Genomic DNA, 18,160 nt, shown 5'->3' on the forward strand with positions numbered 1-18,160 from the left:
CAATAATTCTGTGTGCTCTTGGAGAGATTTCTTCCTGTTCTACATGTTCTAGCACTCTGAAATAAAACTATGGATGATGTCTCAACATATCACTACTGCTAAGAATGAGCTTTTTTCTGTCACTGCTTGATACCCCCTTAGTCTACTTATTTAATCTTATAGCAGCTTAACATAGTTTTGGTTTAGGCAACTTCTAGCATAGATCAGATTAAAAAATGATAGCCTAATGCACTAAAATTTACTTTATTCATTGGCAAGATTGCAGCAAGTATAGTGAATATAGACCAGCAAAAAATAGAGCAACTATCTCTCATAAGACTATGACAGATAAATATGAATATCAAGGGCTTATTACAGATATAGAAAGATATTTTTAAAATGCTTAAACCAAGTCCAAATCAAAAAGTTTTTGCTACTGAAAAGTGACTATCATAACACTAGGCAGATGTATGGATTTTAATGGCATTAAATAACACTAGTAACTCAATTTTGGAATTATTTTCATATTTTGGGGTGTAAAGAACATTTGAAATCATATTATCCTTGGTTATTCACATAACAGTTATTAGTGTTTTCTCTGCAGAGCACAATAACAGAGCTCTGCGACAGCTGTTATGATGCAACCCTCCAGTATGGTTTTCTCATGTTAAAACCTTCTATGTGCTAAGCTCCAAATTGAGAGGAGCATTTTTCCACAACCAAAGTCTTTTCTATTTATGTCCCTTTTAAGCTCTTTAACCTGCTACTGCCTTAATTCCAACCAATAAAAATAATCTTGATTGATGTGACCAACTTTAATTTGGTGAGGGGGCAGGGTAGGGAAAGGGAGCAATTTCTAGATAATCTGCAAACTCACTGTAGTAAATTGCCAGTTACTGTGACAAGAAAAAAAGGAGAAATACTGCAGTGTGATCTCACTCAAGTCATTTGTTCACCTTTATCTAGGAAGAAAACAGATTAAGGGTAATAAATGTTTTTCTTAGTCAGGTAGGTTAACTGATGTACCCCCAGACATGCATTTGTTTATTGACTCTAAAGTATCAAGAGATGGACCAATTTCAAATATCAGAAAAAACAGCAGAAAGCTAAGCTTAATAACTATGATTTAAATAATACCACTCTGCAGTTGGATGGTACTTATTTTAATTTGTTCAGAGCTTTAAACCTTTAACTGCTCAAGACTCTGCTAGCTCCTGCTTAAAGTAAGCTAGTGATTTTGATTTTCTTAGAGCTGGAGACTTCAACCAGACCTTGTTTAAAAACATAATCCTATTTTGAAATTAGAACCAAATCTGAAAAGCTCTGACTTGTTTTCAGAAGCTTTTCTATGTGTTCTACTTTAAACTTCAAATTTATCAGGGGGCCATGAGGGAGAAATTAAGAAAATTTTAAAAAGAAGAAATCATTAAATTGCCTTTATCTTTTTGGTTTAACCAATCAGTTTTAGTTTCAATATGTATTAACATATTCAAAGACAGCTATATTGTATAAATATGTGTGTTTATGTGGAGAGGCAAAATTCTGCTGAAAATTAATTGTGAAGAAATTGGAAGTATAATTGCATATAGATATGGAACTGCTTTATCAGGGATTTAAACATGAGCAAAATAAATTTTCAAAGTGTTAAAATTACTCTTCATGCTAAAGAATTAACTAATTTATACTCCAAATGATTTTAGAATAATAAAAAATATAATAAGGGTATGCAGGCAACATAAAAAGAAGATGCTTATTTACAGCAAACATACATTTTTATTTTCCCTCCCTTCTCACATAACAACAATATTATTAGTCATTTCTATGAATCTTGTCTGCATGAAATTGGACCTGGGAGTCCAGTCATGGAGCAGAATCTAGTAGTTTAAGTCTAGAAGCCTTTTTGACTCCCAAAGATTTTACTTTGCCTCATTATCTCCAGTGAAAGTCAATGGAAGCACATCAGTTGAAACTTGGCTTTGTGTGATGCCAGACACTGTGTAATTATAGTCCTAGAATCACAGAACAGTCCAGGCTGGATAGGACCCCAAAAGATCATGTGGTCCAACCTTTCAAGGGAAAAGGAGTTTAGCTAAGAGGCTTATTTACTAGCTTTCATTTCCCAGCATAATTCTTGATGTTTTGCATTGCATCTTGGTGCAGTCATGACTCCTGCTAATTATTATTCAAAGCATTGATAATAGCAGGATGGAAAACTACAGAAACAGGATGCAAAACAGCAAGATGCCACAGAGAATTGAAATATGTTTTTAATGATTAATTTGAACAGAAGAATCAAGCAAGTTTAATGGGAGATGCATGTTTTTAACATCTGGTACTTCCAATATCCATTTCAGCCATATGTATGTGGAAGAACGTAGAGGCAAATATTTCCTTTAGAGAATCAAACCATTCAAGCTAAAGGAGAATGCAAGGCATGTTTGCTTTTAACTGAAAAACTTTGTCTGGCAACTTGATGTTGCCTATCAAAGAATAAGTACAATAAATATCTAGCAATTATGAATAATGTTTGGAAATTTAACATGGAATATTTATCTTTCAGAATGTTAGCAAATCTACAAAGATCAAGAGAGCATGATGGTGGCACACAAATCACAGAATAACTACTGAACACAGAAGGGAAGAAGAAACTAAAAATTAAAAAGTCCATATTGATAATCAGATTTACACCATTGAAACTATTCTCAAGTCCAGGATCTTCCAATAGGAATCTAATTAAATAACTGGAATAGCAAAAATTTGTGGGAAAAGAATTAAAAAAAAATTTGGTAATGTGAAAAAATTACTTTTATCGTACTTATAAATGTTCTTAAAAATTGTCATTTGAATAATTTTTACTTGCACTAATAATATTGTTTTAAAATTAAAATTTTTTCAAATAAATTTATTTTTAATGGATAATCATTCTTAAAAACATCTCACAAAATCTTTAATTTTATTAAGAGAAGCACACTTAGAAAGAAAATTAAGCAAAAATTTATTCATATTAAGAATTTTCCAAAGGATGGTCAGATAAAGAGAAAATCTTTAATTCTTGGCTCCTTGGCTCTCACATATTCACAGTGGTCCCACTCACCAGTTCAGCTGGTGTATTGAAGGAATGCATTTGATCTCCTCAGTAGTTAGCTCTTCATGGAGATGGACAATGGAATATGTGCTGCATTCAGGCATGATCAGGGCAACAGTGACTTTGTTATCAACAGCTGCAAGATGTACCAATTAAGCACCCCTGCTACCATAAACTAAGTGTTGTACAAGAACTTAAACCTTCTTCTTAATTCTAGTGCTTTCCTGATGTTTCTTGATGATATGCTGCTTCTTGAGGAAGGTAAGATATATTACTATTGTCTTCTCTTCCCTCCTCCATCTCACCGTCTCTTGTAATGGTCTCTCAGATGCTACGAAGTTTAACTCATTTCTTCTGTATTATTCAGGCTTTATTGGATCTGACATAGACTGTTGACTGCCAGTTTGCCATTCTCTCCTACTTATTACGATTTTAAGAATATCCTTGTGCTAGTTTTTATAATTATTTTGTCTTCCATCGTGTATTATATGTTATATGAAAGTACAGGTTTGATACTAGTGTTCCCTTGTATCCTCCTTCTGGACTTCCTAAGTGGGTTGCATCACTTAGGGTACGACTTCTTTGTGGTTTTTGGTTTAAGGAACAGTAAGAAGCAGATGAAGTCCTAGGTAAGACCTAGGTAGAGCAGTAAGTTTTTGTAAAGATACAGAACTTCAAAAGCTATTTTTCTTCATGGATATTTTTTTTTATACATTTTCTTTGTTCTTCATGTATTGTGAGGGTACCCAGACGATCTTGAGATGTATTGTTAGGAATGAAGCTCTAGAAAGTCCTCTCATTTGGTTTATAATCTAACCATAGATTGAATTCTATATACTCAGTTTTTCAGTGTCACAAGTTCCATTTTCTGCTGAAAATTTCTGTTATGATTTTTTTTTTTTTTTTTTTTGATCTACTGAAAAAGTAGAAGAGTTGTGGATATTCATTAAAATTTTGGCTGGAGAATTCATTAAGAGAGTGTTATATAGGAGGCAAATGAATGCAAAATCTAACAATCTCCTACCTCTGATTCCTCTGGGTCCTTAGTGAAGGAATCTCAAATTAATCTATTTTGCCTCCCAATTACTGTTTTTGATTTTGCTTATGCTAATGTATCTTCAGTTATTGCAGCTTCCAAATGAATACTACTGGTGTACAACTACAAATTTCATAGGTGATAGATATTAACTCCCTTGGTTAATGTGTTACTGTTCAGTGGCACACCACTGAAGAACGGAGGTTTTTAGGGTTTCAGAGAAGCTGAAGTGGAAGGACTGTTTTGTTCAGTTACACTCTGCTATTTCTAGCACTTTGGTAAATATTTCTCTAGCTCAGCAATAATGCTAGGTTTTCAACAGAGGGATTGGTGACCCTTGTGATAAAAATAAAATCATCTTACTTTGAAGACGTATCTAGAGATTATTTCTAGCTGAACAAAATGATCTGTGAAGCTGCTATGATGCCTGATGCCAACGTGGAACTCCAAGAATTTAAAAGAGTCTATCTCATAACCACCATGAATATTCATCCCCTGGAATTAGTCAGGCATGCAACACAATATGTCATGAAATTACTTTTGCGAACTAAAATGGGTATTAGTGATGAATTTGCCCCAAGGATACATGTTTTCATCAAGATTTACTGCAAAATCTATCTAAATGATCAGATTTTAAATACCAGAGTCAAATATCTTTTACATGCATAACTTGTGTGTTAGTGTTCCCAGACAAACACCAAGGCAAAAGTCAAGTTATATTTTTAATATATTTTGAAAGATAGGGTTTTCAATGAGTTTGGCTCTTTTTTGCTTCTCTGCTGTCTTTTATTAGATGAGATTTTTCTTTATTTTCCCACTGTAAATATACGAATGTTTTACTGCCTTTAAACAAGGTTTCCTATTGTTGTCCTATTCCTATAGGACAACAATCCTATAGGATTGTTCTCTGATTACCTCCTTGAACTCTCTAGAAAATCTCTATGGCCTTTCCCTATTTATAAACTTGTCTCCACCCAGCTTTCTTTCATGAACTGCAATATTTCTAAATATAAATACATATTTATGCGGGTATGCATATTTGGATGGAGAAGTGTGAAGATAACTGTGAAAGAATGTAAAAATATTAGGCTTACAAGAAATCCCTAAAACAAAGTGAGACTAACCTTTTTGATATAAAGCAGAATCCTACCCAATCCCAGCACTGCTGAGGCCCCAAGTCAATCAATTAATCTATTATAAATGACAGTGTTATTGCAATAAATAATTAGTTAGTGTTTCAATAGAGTGTATGCCTTCAGATTTGTCAAGGTAAGTTTTTAAAATATCCCCTTTTTTTTTTTTTTTTTCCTCTGAGGTTTGGTGTATTTTTACAGGTAGAAAATATATGCAGTGCAAAAGTCGCCTTCTTACTTCATAGATGTGACATTCAGGTGATGTATAGAAAATATTTCTCTTGTTGTTTTAGAAAATAAATGGGTGATACCACAGTGAAATTCGCATTCTGTAACAAAAGTTTCTTGTTAAAAAACATCTGTGAAATTGGTTCCCCAATAGTTCTGGAGGGGAAGAAAAAATCCAACCTTTTTTACCTCTGGCATTAAGGATGACATAATATATGTTCTTGAATATATTCAGCACACAGAAAAGCTGTGAGGAAGCTGTTAGCAGTAATGGACTACACAAAGTTTGTTGAAAATGACAGTTTGTGTAGATTTCCTCACAATAATTTGCTACTTTGCTTGTAAATCATGATAAAATAATTATTTCTTTTAGTTGCAGGATTTGTGCTTACAGACTTGATCAAAAGAATTAGAGTAAGCCATTTTACTTTCTGTTAACCTCTGCAAGACGTACAAAAGATCAAAAACTATTACCTGAAATACTCCTGAATATAAGGTATTTATGTCAATATGTAGTTTATTTGTGAAACTAGAGAAATTTTTCTGCGGTAAATGCAGAAACTAGTAACAATTATTCCTTTTCTTTAAATTAATCACTATTTTCTTTACCCTGTAATATTGAAATAGTAAAATACTCTGATTTCCTATCCCACAAAAACCTTCATGTAGAGGTCCCCAGAGATATTGATTTTAGCATAACCATGCAATGTAGGTATGTGGTATGAGAGTTGAAGACTTGGAAGTTAGACATACAAGCTGTAGGGCACAGATGGAATTATAAGAAATGAGACATAGGCTGACATCAGGAACTTTATGGCTATAAACAAATCTTCAGTAGTCTGTGAAAGAAATGCAGACTTGGAGCTGAGCAAAACCAGTTTCAAGGGTACCAAACAGAACACAATAGAAGCATTTAAAAGATATAAAATACATAACAAATTGGAAATATGTGTGTGATGTGAGCTTACAAACTGAAAAAGACAGTGCAAGGTGTAAGAGCATGCTGCCAAACATTTCAAAGCAACCCTAAGCAGGCTCTATGTTGAGGTATAAGAAGCCATCGGCATTCCCAGCAAAGGACTTGACATGCTGTCGACTTGAGGAACATTTCACCTGCTCAGACAGAAAAAAACAGTGCTTCTAACTCTGCTCAGACCAGTGTCCTTGACTTTGCAAGCAGATGACAGGGAAAGGAAGTCTTTGCTATGTTCAGATTATTAATTTAAGTGGTATTAAATAAAAGGAAAAACACTATATGTGGATATGAAACTTTATGATTAAAAATGCTAATAATTTTAATGAATAGTGATATTGTTAATAGTTCTCATGGTTTCACACTGGCCAAATGTCAGGCACCCACTAAAGTCACTCACTCACCCTCCTCTGCCACAGCTGGACAGAGGAGAGAAAAATTTAGACAAAGGGTTCATGAGTTGAGATAAGGACCTGGAGAAAACACTCCAAGGGCAAAACAGGCTCAACTTAAAGGTACAAAATGAGTTAGTTACTAACAAAATCAGAGAAGGATAATGAGAACTAAAAATAAGAAGCAAAATAAGCTTTTAAAACCATCTTTTCTTCCCCCAACACCTCTGTCCTTCCCATCAAGAGCAAAAGGAGAGAGGGCATGGGGGTTTTGGTCAGTTCATCACCTGAGATCTTCTGCTGTTCTGGGAGAGGAGTCCTTCTTTTGCTACACTGTGAGGTCTCTTCCCGTGGGAGGCGGTTCTCTGTAAACTTCTCCAATGTGGGTCCACTCTCATGAGCAGCAGTCCTCCCAAAACTGCTGTAAAGTATTTTTAGTCCCTCCCACAGGCAGAGATTCCTCCCAAAACTGCTGCAGTGTGGTTCACTCTTCAATAGGGTGTAGTTGTCCAAGGATAAGATTTTCCAGGCTGGAAACAAGGGTCATCTTTCTCCACCGGGTCTCCCACTGGATCACAGCCTCTCCAAGGAAACGTGGGCACCTCCCCCACTATAAGTGGATGTCTGTATCTCCTGTGGATCCCCATGGGTCGCAGGGGCACAGCTCCTTCACCATGGTCATCAATCACCACAGCCTGCAGAGGCATCTTGGCTCCAGCACCTGGAGCACCTCTTCCCCCTTCTTCTTCCCTGACCTTGGTGTCTCCATGTTGTTTCCTTCGCATGTTCTTACCACCTTCTCTTCTCTGACTAGAAAAAAACTATGCTTGTTTTCATTTTCTTCTTAAATATGTTACCACAGAGGTATCACCAACATCTTTAGTTGACCCACCAGGGATTGACTCTACTGGACAAGGTGGAACCTTCTAAGAGCTTCTCACAGGAGTCACCTCTGTGACCCCCACCCACTAAAAACCAGGCTGTGCAAAGACAACACAACTGTCTATATTCACTTCCAGCAATAACTATACCTGCAATACTGTTACTACCATCAGTACTAGTGATTTTATTGGACTGCTAAGGATGCAAACCCACCAGAAGCATGTTCTTGCCTTTATATATGAGGTATGTTTCTTTTTCATCCATAGAATGTAGGAAAAACACACATAACTCTTCCTTTGTCATTTTTGATCTTTTTCAGCTGATGGTGAGTGCAGATTCCATATAGAACAATCTTGGTGCAAGACATAAAACCATTCTTCCTAAAATGTTCATCGCTTATTTCACATTGTATGACTAATTGTACAGATGGATGACCAGCTGTACCAAGCAATCTTCCTTGGTTCAGCCAAAGAAAACATTTTAAATTATATTCTTGGTAGCTGTCTCGCCTTTTAGTAAGAGAAAATGTGGATGCACAGTTTAAATTGAAAATAAGAGATAACAAGTGGCTCTTGAGAGCTTAATTTATATAATAAGAAAGAAAATCCAAATAAAGTGAGCCAGGTCCATCTACTATAGACCTAGAAATGTACAAGACTCCCTTAAAGTAGTGTTTTCTGCTGCTTCAGACAAAATTGTATATAAGAGGATCTTTTATGTGTATATTTTTGTGAGATAGAGAGGAATACCAATGAACAAAGATACACTCCTGGCATCTTAATTAAGGCCTTTAATTAGCAATCCAGTTTGCAATATCAGGTAAGTGATTGAATAGGGATGGACAAGGCATAGATGCAAATATTATGACATAAAACAGAGCTTTATATCCCATCAGTGGCATTAAAGCTGCTGCGCTAGTGTTGCATTATTTTAGAAAGAGGGCATGTGTCATTCATGCCCAATAAATTAGACATTTGATCTAGATGCCTCTTCATTTCATTCCACATTTATTATTCCCTCTTCTTTACAACTGATGAGTCTTAAGTAGGTCGGGTTTCTGAGGAAGCCAGCTGCAGCACTCTGTATACTCTGATTTACTTAAATTAATAATCTGAACATAGCAAGCCCACTAAGGCACTCTTGCATGAAGCAGTGCAGGAAAAAAAGATTGAAAAAAGGAAATTGTTATACTGAAGAAGAGGGTATCAGAGGTCAGGTCATACAGAGAATTGTGCAGGATCTGTGAATAAGCAGACTCCGCACTGCTTTCTGCCATGGCTTTTATAATTGTGAATTGTGATACGGTATCTACTGCATTTACAGCCACAGATATCTGTAGCCATGATTCCTCCAATTTATGTTGATTGGTTTCTCACCAATTTCATTATATTTACTTCTGCGTTAAATATAACCTTAACTAATTGTACTCTTCCTAAATAAATTCTAAATCATAGAAATTTCTCAGTCTACAAAAACATCAGTGACAGTTTAGAAGCAGTCAGCTATCATCTTCACAAAATATCTGGAGATGGCCTGAGAACAACTCTGACGATTGGTTAATTTCAGTGATATTTTGGTTGACTTTGCAAACTTTCAGCTTCAGGTTTACTGGTAACTTACAAACTTCATCACTGGTCATTTTCCTAAATGCATGCCTGTATGATCATGGTATGTGTCTCAAGCTTTTCCTCGCTGAAAACTTTTCTGCAAGCTTTCCTGCAGTGATGGAAATTCTCCCTACAGTGAGCTTATTCTTTTGCTTCATTGTGTGCACCGTTATAAACTGTCTTTGTAAGTCAGAACGCCCTGTACTTTAACTCACCATGGTCATATAAGCAGAGAAAAATGACACTTTTCTCTGTTGCTTTGAAGGAGTGTTAAAAGTACTACAGTTCCTTAAGGCATGAATTCAAGAACTTATCAGACCTCTTCCAGGCTAAACAGTTCCAGTTTCCTAGCATTTTCTCATACACAACCATGTACCTGTCAAACACAGCTCTTCCTGCTCACTCTAGACTCATTGTGGTTGATGTACGTATTTTCCGAGACATAAAATCCATATGAAAACTTTTGCTATGTGTTCTGCACAGGATGTGCTATATGTCCTGCAGAGGACAGAATTTTGTCCTTACTGAATTGTGATACATTTTTTTCCATGCAGTTTTTCTAGCATGGTAAGATTTCAGTCTTTTTCTCATTCTCATTGCACAATTAGTCCATGACCCTGGCACTGTGACCCCTGCATGGGAGGCTGAGATTTTTTTTTGTGATTGAAAATCCTTGGGGTTTTAGACTAATAAAGACCCAGAAAAGAGCTTTAACCTGCAGTGATTATGTATACATTAATTCTTTCATAAATTTGTAGCAGCACAACTTTACCTGGAAATTTGTGAGATTTCAAGGGGAGTCTTCTCTTTCATGGGGAAAGGTGGCTCAGGTAACTCCCACATTATTAATGAAATATGATTTTTAAAAATTTATTCCAATATTAGAATTGCAACCCAAATTACTCCATTTGTTGGAGGGAAACTTGAGATAAATTTATGTTTTAACATGCTTAAAATCTGTTATGTAAAAAGGAATTGTTGTTGCATATTAGTATGATTGATTAACGTTAGCCTGATTAATGATTTTTAATAGTTGCCATTTCCAGATGTTTAGCTATTTCCAACCTCAAATAAAATTCAGACCAACAAAGCATAACAACTCTCTCAATACTCTCCTAAGGCTCTGCCTTCTCTGTACTGCACCCACTTTTTCTCAACCCATCGATCCAGTGTGTCCAGATCCCTTATCCACTAAATGGATTACTTTGCCATCGATTAACATCAAGCTAGTCAGGCAGGACCCGTCTTTCCCAAACCCATGCTAGCAGGGCCTGATCACCTGACTGTTCTGCATGTGTCTTATGATGGCACTCAAGATGATCTGCTCCATAACCTTCACTGGCACCCAGGTCAGGCTGAGAGACCTGCAGTTGCCTGCATCTTCCTTCCAGGACTTCTTGTAGATGGGTGTCACATTTGCTGACCTCCAGGCCACTGGGACCTCCCCAGTCAGCCAAGTGTGCTGATAAATGAGGCAAAGTGGCTTGGTGAGCTCTTCTCAGTACCCTTGGGTGGACTCCATCCAGCCCTGCAGACCTGTGCATGTCCGAGTGGTGTGACAAGTTGATGACCATTTGCCCTTGGATTTTGGTTCCTCATTTTGCTCCCTGTTCCTGTCTTCTAGCTCAGGAGACTGGATGCCATGAGGACAACCAGTCTTGCTGTGAAAGGCTTTGGCAATGAAAACATTAAGTACATCAGGCTTTTTCTCATCATTCGTTACTACTTTTCCTCACACTTCCATTAAAGGGTGGACATTCTTCTTTGCCGCCTTTCTTTTGCTGATAATATATTTATAATTTTTTTGTTTGTTTATTTGTTTGGGTTTTTTTTTGTTTTAGCTGCAACAGCAGCAGCAGTTCTCCCTGCATAGCTCACAGATCCTTGTAGTCCTGAGTGGCTTCTCTCTTCTCCTTCTTTCCCTGCGTTCTAGTCAAATTTCTCTGTTCTGTTCAGCCAGGTTGGTCTTCTTCCCTGACAGCTCATCTTTCATCTTCCATGTTATTATCTTTCCATATTTCCTTCTGGAAGCATATCCATCTTTTCTGGACTCCCTTGTCCATCTGGATTGTCTCTTGGATGTTCAGACAAGAGATTTTTCCAAAAGAAGTTTTTATTACACAATTTTACTATTTCCTCCGTTTTTGTATTAATGTAAAATTAAATTGAGTTGCAATTGCACATGCAGTCAAGCATACAGTCTACAAATTAGTCTTCTTGTTAGGCAACTCTCCATCTGCACCACTTTCTGGGGATGCCACTCCTCACACAAAGCAAATATAAAGTGCCCCTACTCCTGATCTGGGCAAATCAGCCGGAAGATAGAGCTGCCTGGTACAATACAGAGGCTTACAGAAACAGATATGAATAATTGCAAATGCTCTAAAAATATCAAGCAGTAATGTCCAAGAAAGGCTAGTTTGTTTTGGAGTTGTTTTGGCGCTTTTTTGGGGGGTTTTTTTGTGTTTTTTTTGTTTTGTTTTGTTTTGGTTGGGGTTTTTTTTGTTTGTTTGTTTGGTTGGTTTTTTGGTTTTTTTTTGGTTTTTTGCGGGTTTTTTTTGTATTTGTTTTTGTTTTTGTCTTTTTTTAATGCATTTTCTAGCCTTTAGCATAAACATGATGGATTTTGAGCTACAAAAATGTCAGAGAGTCTTAATGTGAATTTTGTTTTTCTGTGTTTCATACAGGTCAGTGTATCACACTCATAATAAAAATATCCCACAACAAACCTTGATTCAGTTTCCAGTGAAACACCAGTACTCTATTCCAGATGAAAGGAAACTTCATGTTTGTTTATGAGAAATTTTTACTCTCAACAAAAAAAGAACAACTGAAAGGTTAAAAATTTTAACATATTTTCTTTTACAAAATTACCAAGCTGCTAGATTTAGTCAACCATCATCTAACACCAAAATCTGTACCAAATTCAGAGTACAGAACATTTGCAATTAGAAGTTTTTTTTTTAATTGAGGCACGCTAAAAATACACTTTGTAGAGGGGATTAACAGAAGGAGTCTTAAGCGCGAAGAACAAATTTAGCTTTCCATCAGTGACCTAAAATAGTCTCTCATAATTTAAATAATTTCTCTAAAAAAGGATACAGAGAGACAAAGAAACAGAGATCACATTGTTTGACTTTGCTTTCCTTGTGTCTCTAAGGACACAGATCTAGTTTAGGTTACTAGGGAAATTAATTAGGCAATCTAACATGCTCCCCAGTGGACGATAACTCTCCTGTACTATTTAGCAAATACTTAGTTCAAAGCAAGGAAGATATCAATGATTTTGGAAGCTGAATCACTTTCCAAAATTCCCAGAAGTCTTAACCTCAAAATTGGCCTGATTGCTTATTCAAAAGAGTAAACTTCTTTTCATCCTTTTTTTGCAATCTGACAATTTTGAATAATCACAGTGGAAAATTATTTTTTGTCATATTCTATTTGGAGTCAGAGCTCATTAAAAGTGCATTTCTGCCTTCTAGGAGGGCACAATCTTTTGTACTGAGGTCCAACAGGTGCATTTCAGAGTCTGTGTACACCCTCTAAACACTCTACCTGAGCTGTGTAGGGAAAAAAGCTGCATGTCTCTGCAAGGTCTGTGGAAAATACATTGGCAGAAACTTATGAGCCATTTAAACCTAGGATATGCTGTAAAGTTCATGAAGGAAATGCAGTATCAATCTGGTTTCTGGATCAGAATTTTCAGCATCTGAATTGGTATGAACAAAATTCCTAACTTCTTTGAGGTTCATCTATGATAAACTATCATGTGGAATTACACTGCAACTGCAGCCTGCTGGAGGGAGGAGGTCCCAGACTAGGGGATGGAAAATACAAGGATGAGGTCTGGTTTTAGAAACTGTTCTGTATTTATTGCATTGTCAAAGAAGGAAGGACCCTGAAAATAATTCTGGGTTTTCAATTAATTTATCTTAAGTTTTCCCACATGGCTGGCTAGGCCAAAACACAACATATTCTAGCAACTAATTTCTACCTAACAGCATTTACTCTACAGTAAGTTTGTTTTGAAAGAAGTTTCCAAAAGAAATTACTTTTTTTCATGCTAAAATCTTCTTAATATTAATACTTCTGCATTGAAAAAGTACATATTTTTGTAGGGAAAAAATCCAAGTAATGTCCAATGTCTGTAATTTTTTTTTCATTATACATACATGGGAAAAGATTTTACATTTTATTTTTCATCAAAAAATTAGAATACAGACAAAACTAGATTCTTACAGATTTATAATTTTGCAGAAGAAAATTTGGAAAGGCTTTTCCAGGTATACAGATTTTGTGAGTACTGGGGAAAAAATAATGAAGGAGGAGTATATGGTTATTTCAAGTCATCACCTGTTATGACTATGAAGTGATGCTCGTGCATAGCCGTCATAACATTACCTTATAAACAATGTTGCTAAAACAGGTAATGTGCTTACAAATTGATCAGCACATGTTTAGATTTTTATGCTTTCTGGATCACATATTAATCACTGTTATGTTAAGACAGTGCTTAAACAGAGCTTTTTATGAAAGCTTATAAATGCGCAGCAAGAACACATAACATGAAAGAGATATTAATTTAGTTTCTATTATCCTCATGCTACAGCAATCACTTCTGGTTATGTTTCTATGAATAGCTGTATGTCTATATCAAATATAAGTTTTTTTTCTTTCTTTTTTTTCTTGATTGCATCCTGGAGTTAACATGTAGATATTAAGCAATCAATTACTATACTCAGACTCTTACTGTCTCCAGTCTTGCTCTGCTTGTGGGCTCCTGTTTTATCACTGCTGGTCTTGTGCCTATAATCACTGCATTACTGTGTAGACTTGATCTGCTTCTCTGCTCAATTCTTTTTTAACTTAAATAAGAATTATACTGCATATAATCTTTGAGAGTTCGTGACATGATGGATATTATCTATGTGACCTACTTGTAGCACTTACGTGCTGTTGATGATATTAGTGAAGTCATAATTAATTGTAAATTTTTGATTCCTGACAGATGGTTGACTTTTTCAGGTCCTTGTTAACATGAATTGGAGGAACTCTGACAGGTTTTAGCAGTGTTAGTATCCTGGCATTGCAGATAGGGAAACTGAGCATAAACAACATAATTTACTGTTCCCAGCTTATATCCTAAATTAATGATCAAGGCAGACTTCTCACCCTCTAGAATTCTAGTTCAGTTTTGACCTTCAATGTGAACTATCATATAATGACCAAACATACATGGTTCATGTCTTCTTAGCCAGTTGATCATCTTAGTAAACAATAATATCTAGAGGGGACAGAGTACTTATGATGAATTAATTAGTCACTTAGTGACACGATGTCAAAAGCAATTTTTTAAGGAAAAGTAAAACAAAGACATGAATAATTATGTAAGTGGTATGACTGTGTGGATATGCATGGGCATTTAAATATATGTAGACATATTTTTTGAGAAAAGATGTTACTAGTAGTGTACTGCTATGACTATTGCTACCCAGTAACAATTTCCTCTTTCTGTCATTTGAAGTTGACTTCTTGCAGTGCATTTTCTGAAAAGAAAAAACATCTGTCAAAAGAGAAATAAACAACAAATTTCAGTTTCTGACCAAAATAGAACAGAGAAACTCTTGGTAATTTTTGATAGTACATACACTAGGATGCTATCCCCATAGTAGTACATCTGGTGTAACTGTACATAATTAATGAAAATTCTAAGTGAATTGAGATACTGTGGGCTGGAATTTTCTAACTAGCATTTTCAAATGAACTTGGAAGTGTTAGGTATAAACCCTTAAGTGCAGAAGTTGCCAATATTTCCTCATAATTTTGCAGCTGCCTACCTTTTATTCAGCAAGGTTCCTCCTTGGTTAACCACCAAGGTTCCTCCTAATACTCACTCATTGTGACTGTCCTCAGAAGCTGTGTTGGTCTTCCTCATTCCTAGCTCTTCCTTGTACCCATTCTTGATCTGGAAATAAGACAGTACTGTACTTAAAGGGTTCCAGTTTTCACATCAGTTTGGAGGAATACTATAGGATTTGTCCAAGTTTGGAGTTGGTGTAAAATAGCACTTTCATAAAAAAGCAGGGCCAAAGACAAGCAATGCATCAAATTTTTTGGAGAGGAGGTTGCATTTTCATGCAGCATGGTGAGTTTTGGGTCTAGCTTAACTAGGTAGACTTTTGTTCTACCAAGGCTGTGAAAGAAGGGAAGTAGAAAGCTGTTGAGCCAGGTAGCTGGGTTGTTTTTTTTTTTTTTTGGCAAGTGGTTTCCTACAGAAAAAGGAATAGGTTTCTGCTTGCTTTTCCACTAAGTCATTATGTATTCATTCAACAACCCTTTCATCTAAAATGCATGAAGATGATATCTACCTTTGCATTTCTGTAATGTGTTTATTAAGTTATACAGGTGGGATTTATCCTACCAACAGATAGGAAGACAGGAAAGCCTTAGTCTTCATCTTCTATTTCTCCTTACAGAACTGAAGTCATTGGTAATCCCAGCACTTTTTGAGAAGACTTTTCTATGTTGGAAACACCAGTGGTACAGATTTTTTTAGAAATACACTGGTTTAAGGCCTCTCACAAACTGAAATGCTATGGCCTGGTCAACATCCTCTCATCTCTGCAAGGAGATGTTCCAGCTATGGTATGCAAACACTGTGACTGCATTTTAACAATATAATGCAAATTACATTATATTGCTATTTAGAAGGCGCTATTGGTCTTCCCTTTAAGAGTCACTTATAACAAGACTGATAACAAGAGTAAAAAATCTGTGGTGTGTTAACTTCAGTGTTAAAACTGAAGTTTAAACTTATAATTGACAAAATTTCATTGTGTTTTAGCTCTTAAATAATTCCATTAACTTGGTCGGATTTCTTTTAAAACTATACTTCTGTTTCATTTAGCAGCTGCTTGCTAACCTGGGCCTGAATATATCTTTACATGAGATTGTAGATGAATATTTCTCAGCCTCATATTTTTTGAAAAGTTGTGTTTTCTGAAAAAGATACCATGAAACACTCATAATTTGCTTTTCACTCTCTGCAGTAGTAGATTATCTGCACTCTGTGAGATATACTCTCACTTTCTAGATACAGTACGTTTATTGGAAGCTCAGAAAGTTACAGAGGTGTCTCCAGATGACACGGCTTCTCTCTTGCTGAAGCTAAATATGATACTTGGGTCTTGTACAGCAATTGATGACCAGTAGCAAAATTATTAACCCATTAAAATATTAATTGAGAATTTTCAATCTCATAGTGTTAAATACTGCTGTAATTACAACCTTTGCCTTTCTCCTGCTCATTTCTGACAGATTGCTTCACAAATTGCTACACAAAAGGTTACTGTCTGCCTTGTTTACATGGATGTCCAGCTCAGGTATCATATTGAAAAAATTGCTTGAGAAAATTATGCTAGAAATTATGCTATGTTGAGAAAATTATGCCAGTCCCCATTGACAGAGTGTTTAAAATAAACTGAAGTAAAGGTGTTCCATTATTCTAAGGGAAGAGACTTGTAGTTCAGTACTGTAAGAAGAAAAAAGAAAGAAGTTGTCACAAACAACATGTGAGTCTGAGCTTTTTTTCAGAAGTATAAGGAAGGTCCTAGTGAAATACAAGGGAAAGTATTGTAGCCAAGTCAAAGGTACCCAAATAATGGGCTGCTAAGGTATGTTGACAGAGAAAACATTTCAGGAATTTCACTGCAGAATGCCAGAGTACTGCTATGCAACAAGCCTGAGTTTACCTAATAGGACAACAGAAGTCACTTTCTGGCTCATTGTGCACAGAAATTACAGCAATCTATATAGAGCAAAGAAGGGCCTATGGCAAGAACTTGTTTTTAAGCCATGTAAAGTCTTTTTCAAAAGCTAGGAATGCATTGGAGTGCAAAACTTTAAAACAACATCTGTGCAGTCAATACTGTTCGATGCATGGGCTATTTTTTCAGCTATATAAAATGTTTCAACCTTCAAATAGTTTTGAAAATGTTTAGTGTATTTTCCCAGATGGATTGATAGGTGCATGGTGTGGCAGACTGCAGACAAAGTGATGTCTGCAATACTGTCCAAGTAAAAGATTTTTATTCTGGTGAAAGATGATCCTGCTTATGACAGGTGCGGCAGGAGCAGATGATCTTTAAAGATCCCTTCTAACCCAAACCATGATATGTTTCTATGATTTTCCTCTGGTGTAAAACCCAGTTCATTATGAATAGCACTATGTTGTCTAATGTAGGCATATTCATGCAATTTCTTCCTCAGGGCTTTATTTAAACAGCCCTTTTTCAAGTTTTTCAACTCTCATTAGTTTCATCTCAATTTATGGATTACAAGTGCTTCTCTTGCCTTGACTGGTGCCAGCTTCAGCTGGAAAAAATAAAAAGAAATTAAAGACTTACAGATTTACCCCTTAAGGAATTTAATATTTAATCACAAGCAGTTTGTTTTGATGTTGACTAGATGCTACATATGCCATGGAGTCAGGATGAAAATAAAACCTTTAAGCGCATCAAAGATGAAAGACAAAATTGATAAAATTATAAGCTTCATTTTTATGCATCTCATAATGTTCAGCTTTAGTTAGCTGTTCCCCTGTTAGCTGCTGTGTGTCTGACACAGATATTTTTTTCTGGAGTCATGTATTGTCAATCTTTTCAGAACACATGTTTAAGAGTAACATACTATCACTGTCTTTGTTCCAGAATAATCTGCTATGAAGGCTCATAATGTTATATGATGCCCATGATACCACTGACCAGAAGGCTACCTTAGGAGCAGTCAAAGTTTGGTCCTTAAATAAAATTATAATATATACGAATCCATCCTCCAAACTGTACGT

This window comes from Onychostruthus taczanowskii, unplaced genomic scaffold (assembly GCF_017590055.1).
Source record: "Onychostruthus taczanowskii isolate IOZ18803 unplaced genomic scaffold, ASM1759005v1 scaffold163, whole genome shotgun sequence".
Lineage (NCBI taxonomy): Eukaryota > Metazoa > Chordata > Aves > Passeriformes > Passeridae > Onychostruthus > Onychostruthus taczanowskii.